The following is a 15,008-nucleotide window of genomic DNA, read 5'->3' as shown; positions in this document are numbered from 1 at the left end:
TCCCACTTAGAGTAATATAAAGATGAAGGTCGTGCTTGTGGCAACTGGTGACAATGACAAACACAGTAGGCCTACAGAACGATAAATGAGCTGTCGATCGCTTTCGCATGTAAAGGTACATCTATGTGCTTCTTACGTGTGAATCTGTGTGTTTATATTCTTTTGATATCAACGTAGTAAGTTGCAATTCTATCCAACGTCACAAGTGTTTCTTCACGAATGTGTTGTAGCTTGCCACTCGATTCATGCCCGCATCTCGTGGTCGTGCGGTAGCGTTCTCGCTTCCCACGCCCGGGTTCCCGGGTTCAATTCCCGGCGGGGTCAGGGATTTTCTCTGCCTCGTGATGGCTGGGTGTTGTGTGCTGTCCTTAGGTTAGTTAGGTTTAAGTAGTTCTAAGTTCTAGGGGACTGATGACCATAGATGTTAAGTCCCATAGTGCTCAGAGCCATTTGAACCATTTTTGAACTCGATTCATGGTTTTTGTCCATGCTTGCGCTTATTTTAGAATCATTTTTAGAAACGTATATGCTTTCTGACTCTACCATCTGGTGAACAAGATGTATGAGACAGGCGAAATACCCTCAGACTTCAAGAAGAATATAATAATTCCAGTCCCAAAGAAATCAGGTGTTAACAGATGTGAAAATTACCGAACTATTAGTTTAATAAGTCACAGCTGCAAAATACTAACGCGAATTCTTTAAAGACGAATGGAAAAACTGGTCGAAGCCAACCTCGGCGAAGATCAGTTTGGATTCCGTAGAAATATTGGAACACGTGGGGCAATACTGACCTTACAACTTATCTTAGAAAATAGATTAAGGAAAGGCAAACCAACATTCATGGCATTTGTAGACTTAGAGAAAGCTTTTGAAAATGTTGACTGGAATATTCTATTTCAAATTCTAAAGGTGGCAGGGGTAAAATACAGGGAGCGAAAGGCTATTTACAATTTGTACAGAAACCAGATGGCAGTTATAAGAGTCGAGGGGCATGAAAGGGATGCAGCGGTTGGGAAGGGAGTGAGACAGGGTTGTAGCCTCTCACCGATGTTATTGAATCTGTGTATTGAGCAAGCAGTAAAGGAAACAAAAGAAAAATTCGGAGTAGGTATTGAAGTCCATGGAGAAGAAATAAAAACGTTGAGGTTCGCCGATGACATTGTAATTCTGTCAGAGACAGCAAAAGGACTTGGAAGAGCAGTTGAACGGAATGGACAGTGTCTTGAAAGGAGATATAAGATGAAAATCAACAAAAGCAAAACGAGGATAATGGAATGTAGTCGAGTTAACTCGGCTGATGCTGAGGGAATTAGATTAGGAAATGAGACAGTTAAAGTAGTAAAGGAGTTTTGCTATTTGGGGAGCAAAATAACTGATGATGGTCGAAGTAGAGAGGATACAAAATGTAGACTGGCAATGGCAAGGAAAGCGTTTCTGAAGAAGAGAAATTTGTTAACATCGAGTATAGATTTAAGTGTCAGGAAGCCGTTTCTGAAAGTATTTGTATGGAGTATAGCCATGAATGGAAGTGAAACATGGGCGATAAATAGTTTGGACAAGAAGAGAATAGAAGCTTTCGAAATGTTGTTCTACAGAAGAATGCTGAAGATTAGATGGGTAGATCACATAACTAATGAGGACGTATTGAATAGAATTGGGGAGAAGAGGAGTTTGTGGCACAATTTGACAAGAAGAAGGGACCAGTTGGTAGGACATGTTCTAAGGCATCACGGGATCACAAATTTAGCATTGGAGGGCAGCGTGGAGGTTAAAAATCGTAGAGGGAGACAAAGAGATGAACACACTAAGCAGATTCAGGAGGATGTAGGTTGCAGTAAGTACTGGGAGATGAAGGATCTTGCACAGGATAGAGTAGCATGGAGAGCTGCATCAAATCAGTCTCAGGACTGAAGACAACAACAACATGCCTTCTGATACTACACAAACCCTTGGAGGCAAGAAAATAACTCAAATATTTCGTAAATTACTTAGGAAAAGGATGCAAAACAAACATTATGCTTACGACGCGTCTGACGTCCACCTTAGTCGCCACATGGAGCGCTAGTGTCGATCCATCTGTCAAACGGTAACAACCTTTACACCAGTGAGTGTCGCGACGTTTATGTTAGACTCTGCTATAGTGGTGACATTGACCGCGGCAGCGTTAAATCGATGCATCGCAACGGATTTGGCAAGAGGAGGGGAAAAGGGTGGGAGGGTGGAGACGAAGCTCGGGAGACGAGTGGAACAGGGCGGGGACGTTGAGGAGTGGTCGTTGGAGTGGGGGCGGGGAGGGGGTTGGAGGGGGAGGGTAGTGAGGGATCACAGCAGAAAGCGACCCGGGAACTGCTACGGGCCAGGCCGGCGCCACGGGGTCGCCGGAAAATTACCGCGTCGACTCTCGCAGCTGTGGGATTTCCAGCGCGCTGCCCGTTCCCAGCAATTCGCTAATGGGCGCCTGCGGTTTTATACGGCCCGTTGTCTATTAAAAGCATTTCCACTCTCCTTTCACCAGCGCGCCGGAATGTTATGCAATATGTTCCTCGGCACTAAGACGTATAAACCCATATTTTATGCTGCTTTTTATCGTAACCCTGTTCATGAGTTTTCTCCTCGTTTCTGTCTTTATGTACTGCAAATTTCCGAGAGTTTGAAACGTTCCTTTCATCCGTTCTTCGGAGCTTATGTGGCGTCACTCAAAGTTAGACTTGCGGACACGCCCAGGATCTGCGTGGTCTCGGCGATGCGCGATCGCGACCTTCAGATAATGTTGATGGGCTTATAACTGTGGTGGAGCTTCGTAGTTTCAAAAGTAGTTTTATTTTTTTATAGCATTTCACTGTTGTTCAAGAGAAATTACATCTTTTTTTTCTAAAAATGATCTATTCGGCTTCCTAGAAGTAGTTGTTTATGGAAAAACATTTTGCATTCTAAGATGAAGCGTATTGTTCTTGAAGAAGTTCCAGTTTCTTTCTGTCTTTCAAGGTTGACCCTTTATGCTTTACCAAGAAGATTTTTATTAATATTCAAATGAGATGTGGCAACATCGTAAGATAGAAAGGCACACAGAAGAGAGAGCTTTTTGAGGTCCTTTCAGGAGCAAACTAACCAGCGCATTTCGGCTGACAGCACTACTACAATCAAACACAGCAACCATCAGTTAGTGCTGACAAGTGGCGGAAAGTTCGTACTGATACGATTCAGTTTTTGTGGACACTATTGCCACTAACTGTAAATATTGCGACCACTTTCCATGATTTTCACTGTAAGGAAATCTTCGAGCCGGCCAGGAACCGAACCCAACGCCTGGTGGTTGAGAATCAGCAATGCTAACCAGAAGGCCACGAGCTGCTGACGTTTTACGGTTGGTTATCATTTCTGATGAGATGCAAAATAAAAGAGGCCGACCCACTATTCGGAATCCAAACGTGTCATAAATTTTATAGCATCAGTTATAGTATAGTGTAGTTGTTAAGGTACACTCTGGACCAATCGATATTGTGTGTTCAGAGTCAGTCAGCTGTTTTGAAGTTTTTTATCTTCTCAAAATGACTTTCATTATAACTTTTATTGAATTAATTTGTTTATATGTATTTTTCTCTAATCTTCTGGAGCATCATTTTCATCAATGACTTTTTTCCGTCTTTTTATTCGTACGATTTTTTTTTTTTTTTCGTTTGGACTCTGCCCGTGTGTGTAATACAGTGCCAACCAGGACTGTCCATTAGTTGGCAACACTTTAGCCCATGTTTCCGTATGGCGATAGTTTCACATGACCAATGAAAGCAAAAAATTACATCCTGCTTTTAGCATTGAAACTGAAATTTATCCGTCTTGAGTTTGCTCGCTGAGACTAGCTATAACCGAGGAGAGGAGGTAAAAAAAAAAAAAAAAAATAGACCAGTTATGAATAGGAACCGCGTTCTGAGGGTTCCGTACAAACTTAATTATGTATATAGACAGTTCATCCATTCCGAATCTCGACGTCTGTTGCCTGTCATTGACATAGATACTGGTAAAATATCGGTCTCAGGGATTCTAAAGCGTTCCATGATGTTGATTATTTTTGGTTTGTGGGGCGCTCAACTGCGTGGTTATCAGCGCCCGTACAAATTCTCAACCTTTACACAGTCCAGACTCGCCACTTTCAGGAATGATGACGAACTGATGAGGACGACATAAACACCCAGTCTCCGAGCGGAGAAAAACCCACGAATCCAGGAATCGAACCCGGGACCCCGTGATCCAAAGGCAGCAACAGTAGCCAGTAGACCATGAGCTGGGGACCCCAAGTGTTCCGAGAACGTTATAATTTTAAGTCTGAAGTTGTATAACAAATGATGCATGAAATATTTCCTTCAACTGATATAATTACATGTCAACAGTTTTCGGAATTATTTTTTTTCTTTACATGTACTATGAAATCTTGCTGCTTCCAAATATCGTGATCAAAGGTCAGCGGAAGGTATCCTATAGGTTTGCGGGTATCAATATATTTATTTATTTAAATTGATCTGATGAGGACCATCAGACCCTCTCTTACGTAGGGATGGAGTTTTTACACATACAGTAACTTTTTGAATTATATGTACATAATGACAAAGTGACTAACTAATACTTCGAACTAGTAAAGTTAATACTGGTAGTAATTCAACTATTGCTGCCGTTTCCACTTATAATCATAATGAAAACGATAACAAAAATGATAGTGGCAAATATAATAGGAATTTACAGGTGTACAAAATAGGTGTTTTCCTACATAGCGAGTTCGTGGGAAAGAAAAAAAATTAAGGACGATGCACCAGCTGAGAATACTGGGAAATGAGGAAGATGTGGTTGGAAAGAAGGATGTACAAGGGTAACGAGGGCATTCAGGGGCAATTGTAATCATTATTTTTGCTTGAGTAGATTGAGCCGTGCGTGGCTCATGCTCCCGCCATCATGTATTTTGCACCTTGTTTTTAACGTACTTCCACCTCACTACGTTAATTTAAATTACTGGTGTCACTGAGTTGTTGCTTTGCCTGACCGTGAGTGGCGGTAGCAGCGCGTATCGATATATCCCCTCTCGTAGTATCTTTGCTCGACTTCTATGACTTCCCAGTCGTTGTCTGTCGTGAGTGAGTGCAGGTAGCGAGTTTGGGTCGGCCAGTCAGTTGCAACGCGTCTGGAGTTCAGTCCAGACTTGCCAGTCGGGGAGTTGCAATGCGGCGCTAGTGCAGTCGGTTGGAGGAACAGTGAGGTCTGCGTCGACATGGTTCACCCGACCATTGCCGCCACGCATCACTTGAGCAGGGCCACTGTCTTGGTGGATCGTCGGTCGGTCGTCGTACTGGACGACGCGTTTTGGCTCGCCAGTCGTTCATGAGTCAGCTGTGTGTGTGCATCGACTCCCAATTGTCTTCGTGTGTGTTTAGTTACTGTTGGGTATCGCTCAGGTCTTCATGCAGGTGTTTGTCCGGTTGTGTGTGTAGTTGCCGTTGTTTCCACTGACGACGGTTTTAGATGTTGTCGGCATTCTGCTGCGAGTCGGTCGGTTGCATCTGCGCGCAGTGCAGTCAGCTGGGTCCACTGGCGGTCTCTGCACAGTGTCGCAGGATATCAAAGTTGAGTTGTGGTTTCAACTACCCAAGCCACATGCATTCATGTTGTGTAGTTCGTTTCGGTGGTTCGCTGTTGGGGAGGTTTTCCTGTGAGCAACACCTAGTGTTTGTATTGCTGAAATTTAGCCGCCATGCGGTGCAATTAACTATATTGGTTGACTACAATTCGAGTGAACCAGCGGAATTTTCTGCCTTGTGGCCGTTAGTGTTCTGGTTACCTGCCCTGACCACTGACGTAAATTCAGGAAGTGTTCTTTTGGGTGAAGTGAACTATATTACCATATTTCAAATTCAAGCGTACCAGTGGAATTTTCTGTCTTGTGGCCGTTAGTGTTCCGGTTACTAGCCCTGGCCACTAACGTAATTTCAGGCACCGTCCTTTCTTCACCTGTTGTCGCTGTCCAACATGGTGTGTAATTTTGACAGCTATTGCATTATTTCATCGTGGATAATCACGTTCGTAACCTTTTGTTTTTGAGTTCTCATGTACTGCTTGGTGGCAAGCGAGTCGTTGTGTCGGTCGGTGCGTGGCTGTCCCGTGGTTGGGTTCCAACGGATCAAGTGTAGTTTGGCTCACCACGTGTCTCACCTAAGTGAACGAGGGCAGACCGACCTCCCTGGAGGTTTCTGAGTGCCGTTTTCTTTATTGTCCTTCTCACCGATGTTTAATTGTCTGTTATTAATCTATCATAGCCAATGATTTAAATATTCTTGTTTTTACTGGACTTCATGTATTTTGAATTTTGAAAAATCAATTGTGGGCTTTAAACACTCAAAACCTTATTTTTGAAATTACATTTTAAGCAAAAAAATTGCGGCCTTCTGCCTTAAAAGATTATGGTAATATATTTTAAAATTTTAAAATTTAATTGTGGCCTTCAACCACTTGTATTGCACCTTGCATATGTTTGTTCTATCTAATTTTGCCTTTAGGCGTTCCAGCCTAGCTGTGATACCATATATATTTTAATTGTTTTATTTGCCATTTTAACTGCATTTTTATTTCGTTGACTTTTAAGATTTCTTGTTTGGAGGCCCTCAGCCGTGAAATAATATCCTTTTTGAAACTCGTAGTTGTAAAGTTTATGCAATGTGCCGTTTTAGTTAAAAGGTGTCATTAAATTATAATAAATCACAATTTTGAGTGAACCTGACCGACACATTATTTTGCCCTTTCCACAATCCTAATCACCTGTCCTCCCAGGCAGGTTTAGCTGGCGTCTCATAGATGTGTCATTAACTATCGTCGGTGCTGGAGATGTTAATCGTTTCTCTATTATTATGTGGGAGGTTATTCCAGAGACGGGTTTCTGCAACTGAAAAGGACATCGCGAAAATGGCTGAACGATGGGGCGGGACAGAAAGGTATTTGCTCCGAAGGGAACGGATGTTTCTGCCACACTGTTCAAACAAAATCGTTGAGACCGAGGAGAGATATGAGGGACAGTGTATGTTGTTAAGGCAGTAGAGAACACGGGGGATATGGAAATCTCTGAGGTTCTCTGCACGCAGCCAGAATGGTGAAATATGATCAAAGAGTCGACCTCCTGAAGATAGATGTTGACTGTGGATATTATATCACAGAGACAGTCACTTTGGCTGTTCAGAGATGTCACTAAACCCACCCAATATAAACAACCGTGCAAGAGAAGCGCCTATTAGACGGAAGGGGTCGGACAGCCAATCATTTCCAGTCATTCCACCAGGAAGAAGGTACTCGAATCGTGTTGTCTGTAGTTGAACCATGCCTAGACGGTCAATACCGCGTTTCGATCGCGTCCGCATTGTTACTTTGTGCCAGGGAGGGCTCTCAACAAAGGAAGTGTCCAGACGTCTCGGAGTGAACCAAAGTGATGTTGTCTGGACATGGAGGAGACACAGAGACAGGAAATGTCGATGACATGCCTCGCTCAGCCCGCTCAAGGGCTACTACTGCAGTGGATTACCGCTGCCTACGGATTATAGCTCGGAGGAACCCTGACAGCAACGCCACCATGTTGAACAGTGCTTTTCGTGCAGCCACAGGACGTCGTGTTACGACTCAAACTGTGCGCAATAGGCTGCATGATGCGCAACTTAACCCCCGATGTGCATGGCCAGGTTCATCTTTGCAACCACGACATCATGCAGCACGGTACATATGGGCCCAACAACTTGCCGAATGTACCGCTCAGGATTGGCATCACGTTCTCTTCATCGATGAGTGTCACAAATGCCTTCAACCAGACAATCGCCGGAGACGTGTTTGGAGGCAACCCGGTCAGGCTGTACGCCTTAGACACACTGTTCAGCGAGTGCAGCAAGGTGGAGCTTCCCTGATGTTTTGGGGTTGCATTATGTGAGGCCGCCGTACGCAGCTGGTGGTCATGGAAGGCGCCGTAGCCGCTGTACGATACGTGAATGCCATCCTCCGACCGATAGTGCAACCATATCGGCAGCATATTGACGAGGCATTCGTCTTCATAGACGAAAACTCGCGACCCCATCGTGCACATCTTGTAAATTACTTCTTTCAGGATAACAGCATCGCTCGACTAGAGTGGCCAGCATTTTCTCTAGACATGAACCCTATCGAACATGCCTAGGATAGATTGAAAAGGGTTGTTTATGGGCGACGTGACCCAACAACCATTCTGAGGGATCTACGCCGAATCGCCGTTGAATAATGGGACAACCTGGACCAATAGTGCCTTGATGAACATGAGGATAGTATGCCACGACGAATACAGGCATACATCGATGCAAGAGGACGTGCTACTGGGTATTAGAGGTGCCGGTGTGTACAGCAATCTGGACCACCTCCTCTGATGATGTCGCTGTGTGGTGGTGCAACATGCAATGTGTGGTTTTCATGGGCGGAAATGATGTTTATGTTCGTATCTATTCCAATTTTGTGTACAGATTCCGGAACTCTCGGAACCGAGGTGATGCAAAACTTTTTTTGATGTGTGTATATTATCACTCCTACCATCGTTGCTGAGAGAGAGATTTTTCCCATTTATGAATAAAGATAGTACGGATTATAAATGGATGTATGTTTTGAGTGCTTTCACTTAGTAGCTTAAACTTTTACACTGTAATGGACCATAGACCTTAGTAATGGGCATAAATTTCAACGCTAGCTCTACCTATTTCTGAGAAAAAGGCGTCTTCACAGACGGATTGACAGATATACTGTCGGACAAGAAATGATACAAATAAATTTTCATGTTATATAATTAAAAGTTTTCCCCTTTACTGTGATACCTTCGTTCTTGACACATTTCATGATTTTTCGTCAAAGGGAAGTACATTATATGCTTTGATGAGCGAGTTTTGCGAGTATGACAATATATGACATAAATGGCCGTACCTTTTCATTGCTTTGACTTAGAAGCTTCAATTTTTACACCGCTGACGGACAGTAGAGCTTAGCATGCGACATAAATTTCAACTTGACACGTTCACACGTTCCTGTGAACAATTGTTTTTAACAGTCGTACATGGAGACAGACAAACAAACATTGGCATCAAGATTACCGTATAAGGGTTCCGTTTCTACTGATGGAGGCATGGAACCCTAAAAAGCAGGGTGATTCCGTGATGATGTCACAGTTTCGGGAATCCTGGTCCACTGTTGCAGATACGACTGAGTCGAAAATTATAAGCGAAAACCGTTCTGGTATCTGTAAACAGTGGATCTCATTTAGTACAAGCTTTCTGATTTCCATATTTTGGGAGGGGGTAGTATGGACCAAAACCAAAAAGAAAGTTCAGGAAAGATGATCTCTGTAGTGTGCACCTGAAGAGCTCGGAGCAGTTGTTCATCCTTGGTACCGTGATATACGTAGAACTTCAAAACAATGGCCGTCTCACAGAAGGGTTTCTCCCAACAGAGGAAGAAACATAGCTTACTTTTGATTGCAAGCAAAATTTGACAGAAAATTAGTGATGTCTGGCGTGCAGACACAAGCCGCTACAAGTGAGCGAATGCATATACTGTGCCAGCGCCTACGAGGAAACAAGGCCAGCCAAAAGTTTTGCTACGTCACTGTGACGTCACGCCAAACGGCCCAGAGCTAGAAAGTATGTTGGGAATGCGGCGACAGCTTTTTACTGTGAGTGGATTGCTGTCGAGCTTTGACTTGTTTAAGGTGTTGTTATTGCTAGAAATTTCTTTCGCAACCACATGGTATTTGCTTTCCATCACACTATAGTAAGTGCTGTGTACGAGGTTGTACTAGCAACTGCCACTCTGGGAAACAATATCTGTGTTCATATTTCAAAAGGACACCGAACTGAGGAAGAAATGCACTCTTGCAATTCGACAGGAGAACTTGATTCCATCAGAATATTCTGTGGTAAGCACTATCACGTTACATTTATAACAAAGTACAAAGTTAATTTCAGTGTACCAACAATAAATTATAACCTCAAAGGCTTCCTTATCAAAGCACAGTTTCATTGAATGTGTTGTCAAACAACTTTCAATGTTCAGATTTAGATTGTTTCAACACGTGTTGACTCTGGAGTGAGTAAGCTACGTACAACTATGCGTGACAGTATGAACAGCTTATTTAATTTAAACTTCCTTTAGCAATTATTAGGTTTGTGCATCAGTTCGTAGCATTTTTGTTTTGCATGTTGGTATTCCGCCTTCTATGGGTTTATATATGGATTGTCATATTTTATTTGTAGTTCAGTGTTGCTTTTTGAGTTTGCATATTGTCATTTTGTCATTAGGAGATAGTGAATGGAGCAGTGGACGCTAGAAGACGGAGTGCCAAGTGGAGAAATCGGTTTTCTTGTTTTAAGATGGATTGTTCTGATATTATTGACACCCTGCGTTCAGGAAAACCTTGACGAAGATCGTTTAAACACATTAATCGACAATGCTCCACGTCGGAGTTCTCGAGAACTGGCAGATGTGATCATTCCACCATCGTGCGACATTTGCATGCAATGAGGAGGGTTAAAAAACCAGTTGAATGTTTACCACATGTTCTAAGCCAAAATCGCAAAAATCGTGGGGTGGCCATATGCGCATATCTGCTTGCTCGTCATACGTTGGCTCGGAAACAACACCGACCACTCCTATCCTGAATAGTTACTGGTGACGAGAAATAGCGACTTTATGCTGACGTAACAAAAGGAAAGGAATAGTTGAATCCAAACAAAGCAGCAAATCCCCGCACAAAGACCTGCGGACATCCACAAAAGATCATGTTATATATTTGGTAGAACAACGACGGTGTGATTTACTACGAATTTCTTCCCCGAGGTGTAACCATGACTGCTGACATTCATTGTCAACAGCTGAGACGTCTTGCAGAAGCAGCCCAAACACAACGACGTATTCTGATGGAATGACAAAAAAAAACGGACAGGAGTTGGGTTGGGAAGTCATTCCGCACCCACCTTATCCACACTATCGAACAACGCGCAAAGAACTTCCTTTCCGGATAACAATGTGCCCAGAACGTGGCCTCAAAACCACGTGATCACTGCACTTGCTGGAGCTAAAAGTTACCCCAGCGTTGGCAGACTGCTATAAATGTGGAATGAGAATATATTCAAACCTGTCAGTAGAGCCGTTCCATAAGGCTGTTGCCTCCTGTGACCTTGTGTCACCTACTTTTGGACACTTCAGGTTTGCGGACTAGTTCTTCAACTATTCTGAGAGAAGTGAGCAGTAGATACAGACAAATTTTGTGCCCGCATGACATGAACACAATCAAGCTGTGTCTGTCTGTATGAGCAATTCAGTCAATTATGCTCCATATTTTGTATTCAAACCCGAATCCGAACATCTGCCTATGATGTCCTTCCTTTGTTTAAGTGTGTGTGTCTGAATCTGAAAGACTGAGTATTTTGGCGTATATCTCGGGGTTTGTTGGGTAGCAGTAGTTGCTTGAAGCGTAGTCTTCTCGGAACATCGGAACAGAAGAGGAGTTGCTTGTCCTTTATTTAGAATACAGGATGACCAATCTAGAGTCCCTCTTGCCCGAACGAGGAGGTCCACCCTTTATGAACGGGGTTTGCTTATTGTTTGGTTGGTGGCGTAATCGGCCCTCATGTCAGTTCCGCCTATAATCCAAGGTAGCCAGGAGCTTTGTTCACAACGGCACTCTTCTTCGTTTGGTTGCCGGAGATTATGGTCAGAGGATTAAGATGGGATGTAACTGATAATGTAAACATTTATTTACAAAATCATTACAACTATATTTAGTAAGGTACAAATCTAAAATTTTGCATGTGTCAAGCAAAAAAGTTGTGTTTTAACGGAAGAAACATCCTAAAATATGCAGGATTAACATTTTGCCAGAAATTTGAAATTGTAATTTTTTAATGTTTTTTTTATAAAAAGCCATAACTCAAATTCTAATCATGGAATTAAATTTTATTGTAGTGTAAGACCACTAAACTACAGTTATTAATTTGTGGTACAAATTGTATCATTAACACAGTTTTTAATTTTGCACATCCAAAATTAAAATTTTTCTACATACAGTCATCTAAAAATCAGAATTTAATTACAGGATCTCGAATTTTTTAGTTCCAGGGAGACAGCATATTCTTCTTGAGAAAAGGCTTCTAATAGTGTAAAAAATGTAAAACAGCGAAAATGAGGTTCAAAGATTTTCTTGTCATACTTCTACATGTAATAACCTCACTTCAATTTTAAGATATTCCATACAGATACTCCTCATCCTCCAGGCTTCTCTTCTGTCCTCCTCGAATCTGCCTGGCCTGTATTTGCAGGTAAGACACTGATCTGTTAGCTTTCTTGACCCTGCTCTCGTCGACAGTGTAAAATGCTTTTATTGTAAACGCACCAGGATCTATACCAACTCTCTTCAGCACTTCAATTCAGCCATTATTTCTGTTATTGTAACATAAAACTGCATCATAGACACCTGTTTTGAGTATTTCAAGCCCACAGAATGTCCTTTTTGAGCATCTAATCCAAATTTAATTATTGAGGCTTTCCTTTGCATTTTGTATCCTTCCGTGAAGACACTTCCTCAATAAATCAGAGTTTGCAAGAAACTTGAAAGTGAGCTTAATTGCATTCGTAACAGGTTCCGTTAATGAGTATTTATGTGAATACGTCTCGTGGAAAAAAATTGCCACAAAGCACACCTCATTGCCTCTAAATTATGTGTGTTTCTCCTGATATCTCTCCTATAAAATAATTGCCAGGAATCAATTTCTTTCAGAGTAAGCCTGCCTTTTCCTCCTAGTGGTTTTCAATCCTCAAGCACTTCATCTTTCTGCTCTTTCAACAAGCGACGAAGGCTACCACCAAACCTCTTTTGGCTGTGGTCAATGTATTCCAACTTTTCTATAGTTGTATTGTACAGATTTTTATCTGTTATAGCTTTGAACGAAGAAGAGTCCCCATCACCAACGTGTTTAGTACACTCCTGGAAATTGAAATAAGAACACCGTGAATTCATTGTCCCAGGAAGAGGAAACTTTATTGACACATTCCTGGGGTCAGATACATCACATGATCACACTGACAGAACCACAGGCACATAGACACAGGCAACAGAGCATGCACAATGTCGGCACTAGTACAGTGTATATCCACCTTTCGCAGCAATGCAGGCTGCTATTCTCCCATGGAGACGATCATAGAGATGCTGGATGTAGTCCTGTGGAACGGCTTGCCATGCCATTTCCACCTGGCGCCTCAGTTGGACCAGCGTTCGTGCTGGACGTGCAGACCGCGTGAGACGACGCTTCATCCAGTCCCAAACATGCTCAATGGGGGACAGATCCGGAGATCTTGCTGGCCAGGGTAGTTGACTTACACCTTCTAGAGCACGTTGGGTGGCACGGGTTACATGCGGACGTGCATTGTCCTGTTGGAACAGCAAGTTCCCTTGCCGGTCTAGCAATGGTAGAACGATGGGTTCGATGACGGTTTGGATGTACCGTGCACTATTCAGTGTCCCCTCGACGATCACCAGTGGTGTACGGCCAGTGTAGGAGATCGCTCCCCACACCATGATGCCGGGTGTTGGCCCTGTGTGCCTCGGTCGTATGCAGTCCTGATTGTGGCGCTCACCTGCACGGCGCCAAACACGCATACGACCATCATTGGCACCAAGGCAGAAGCGACTCTCATCGCTGAAGACGACACGTCTCCATTCGTCCCTCCATTCACGCCTGTCGCGACACCACTGGAGGCGGGCTGCACGATGCTGGGGCGTGAGCGGAAGACGGCCTAACGGTGTGCGGGACCGTAGCCCAGCTTCATGGAGACGGTTGCGAATGGTCCTCGCCGATACCCCAGGAGCAGCAGTGTCCCTAATTTGCTGGGAAGTGGCGGTGCGGTCCCCTACGGCACTGCGTAGGATCCTACGGTCTTGGCGTGCATCCGTGCGTCGCTGCGGTCCGGTCCCAGGTCGACGGGCACGTGCACCTTCCGCCGACCACTGGCGACAACATCGATGTACTGTGGAGACCTCACGCCCCACGTGTTGAGCAATTCGGCGGTACGTCCACCCGGCCTCCCGCATGCCCACTATACGCCCTCGCTCAAAGTCCGTCAACTGCACATACGGTTCACGTCCACGCTGTCGCGGCATGCTACCAGTGTTAAAGACTGCGATGGAGCTCCGTATGCCACGGCAAACTGGCTGACACTGACTTCGGCGGTGCACAAATGCTGCGCAGCTAGCGCCATTCGACGGCCAACACCGCGGTTCCTGGTGTGTCCGCTGTGCCGTGCGTGTGATCATTGCTTGTACAGCCCTCTCGCAGTGTCCGGAGCAAGTATGGTGGGTCTGACACACCGGTGTCAATGTGTTCTTTTTTCCATTTCCAGGAGTGTATATCTAACACCATACTGGTCCTCAGACCTGGAAAACATCCTCACAACTGCACCAGTCTCCATGCCCCCACTTCAGCCACTATAATTTTTAGGGCATGCTACTGCATGCTTTTCTTGCCACTGTTACTCACTGTCTTCATTGTTGGGCATTTTCCTTGTTACACGCTGGTGGCAGTATTTAGACATAATTTCTACATCTAAAACTCTGCCTGAGTCAATACCAATAGCAGATGCAACTCCATACAGAGATGTGAGACCCCTTCTCATCCAGGTCCCATCTACACACACACACACACACACACACACACACACACACACACACACAGGCCAGTAACATTTGTAGGAGGACCACTATCAAGAATATCTACCCCAGGATCTATTTCTTTTAGGTTTATTTCCACCAATTCCTCCACTGCTTTCTTCATAGAAATTTTGGCAGTATCACGTACAGCATCAGACATTTCTTTATTTATTTTTTCGAACCTTTCACAAGGTAGAGGCATGTTCAGAAAACCACACAATAAATTACCTCTTTTCCGGCCCTGTCCAAGGCATTTCTGAGCATATGCTAACCTAAA

This window comes from Schistocerca serialis, chromosome 9, assembly GCF_023864345.2.
Source record: "Schistocerca serialis cubense isolate TAMUIC-IGC-003099 chromosome 9, iqSchSeri2.2, whole genome shotgun sequence".
Classification (NCBI taxonomy): domain Eukaryota; kingdom Metazoa; phylum Arthropoda; class Insecta; order Orthoptera; family Acrididae; genus Schistocerca; species Schistocerca serialis.
The sequence above is the reverse complement of the archived record's forward strand: the minus strand, read 5'-3'. Positions refer to the sequence as shown.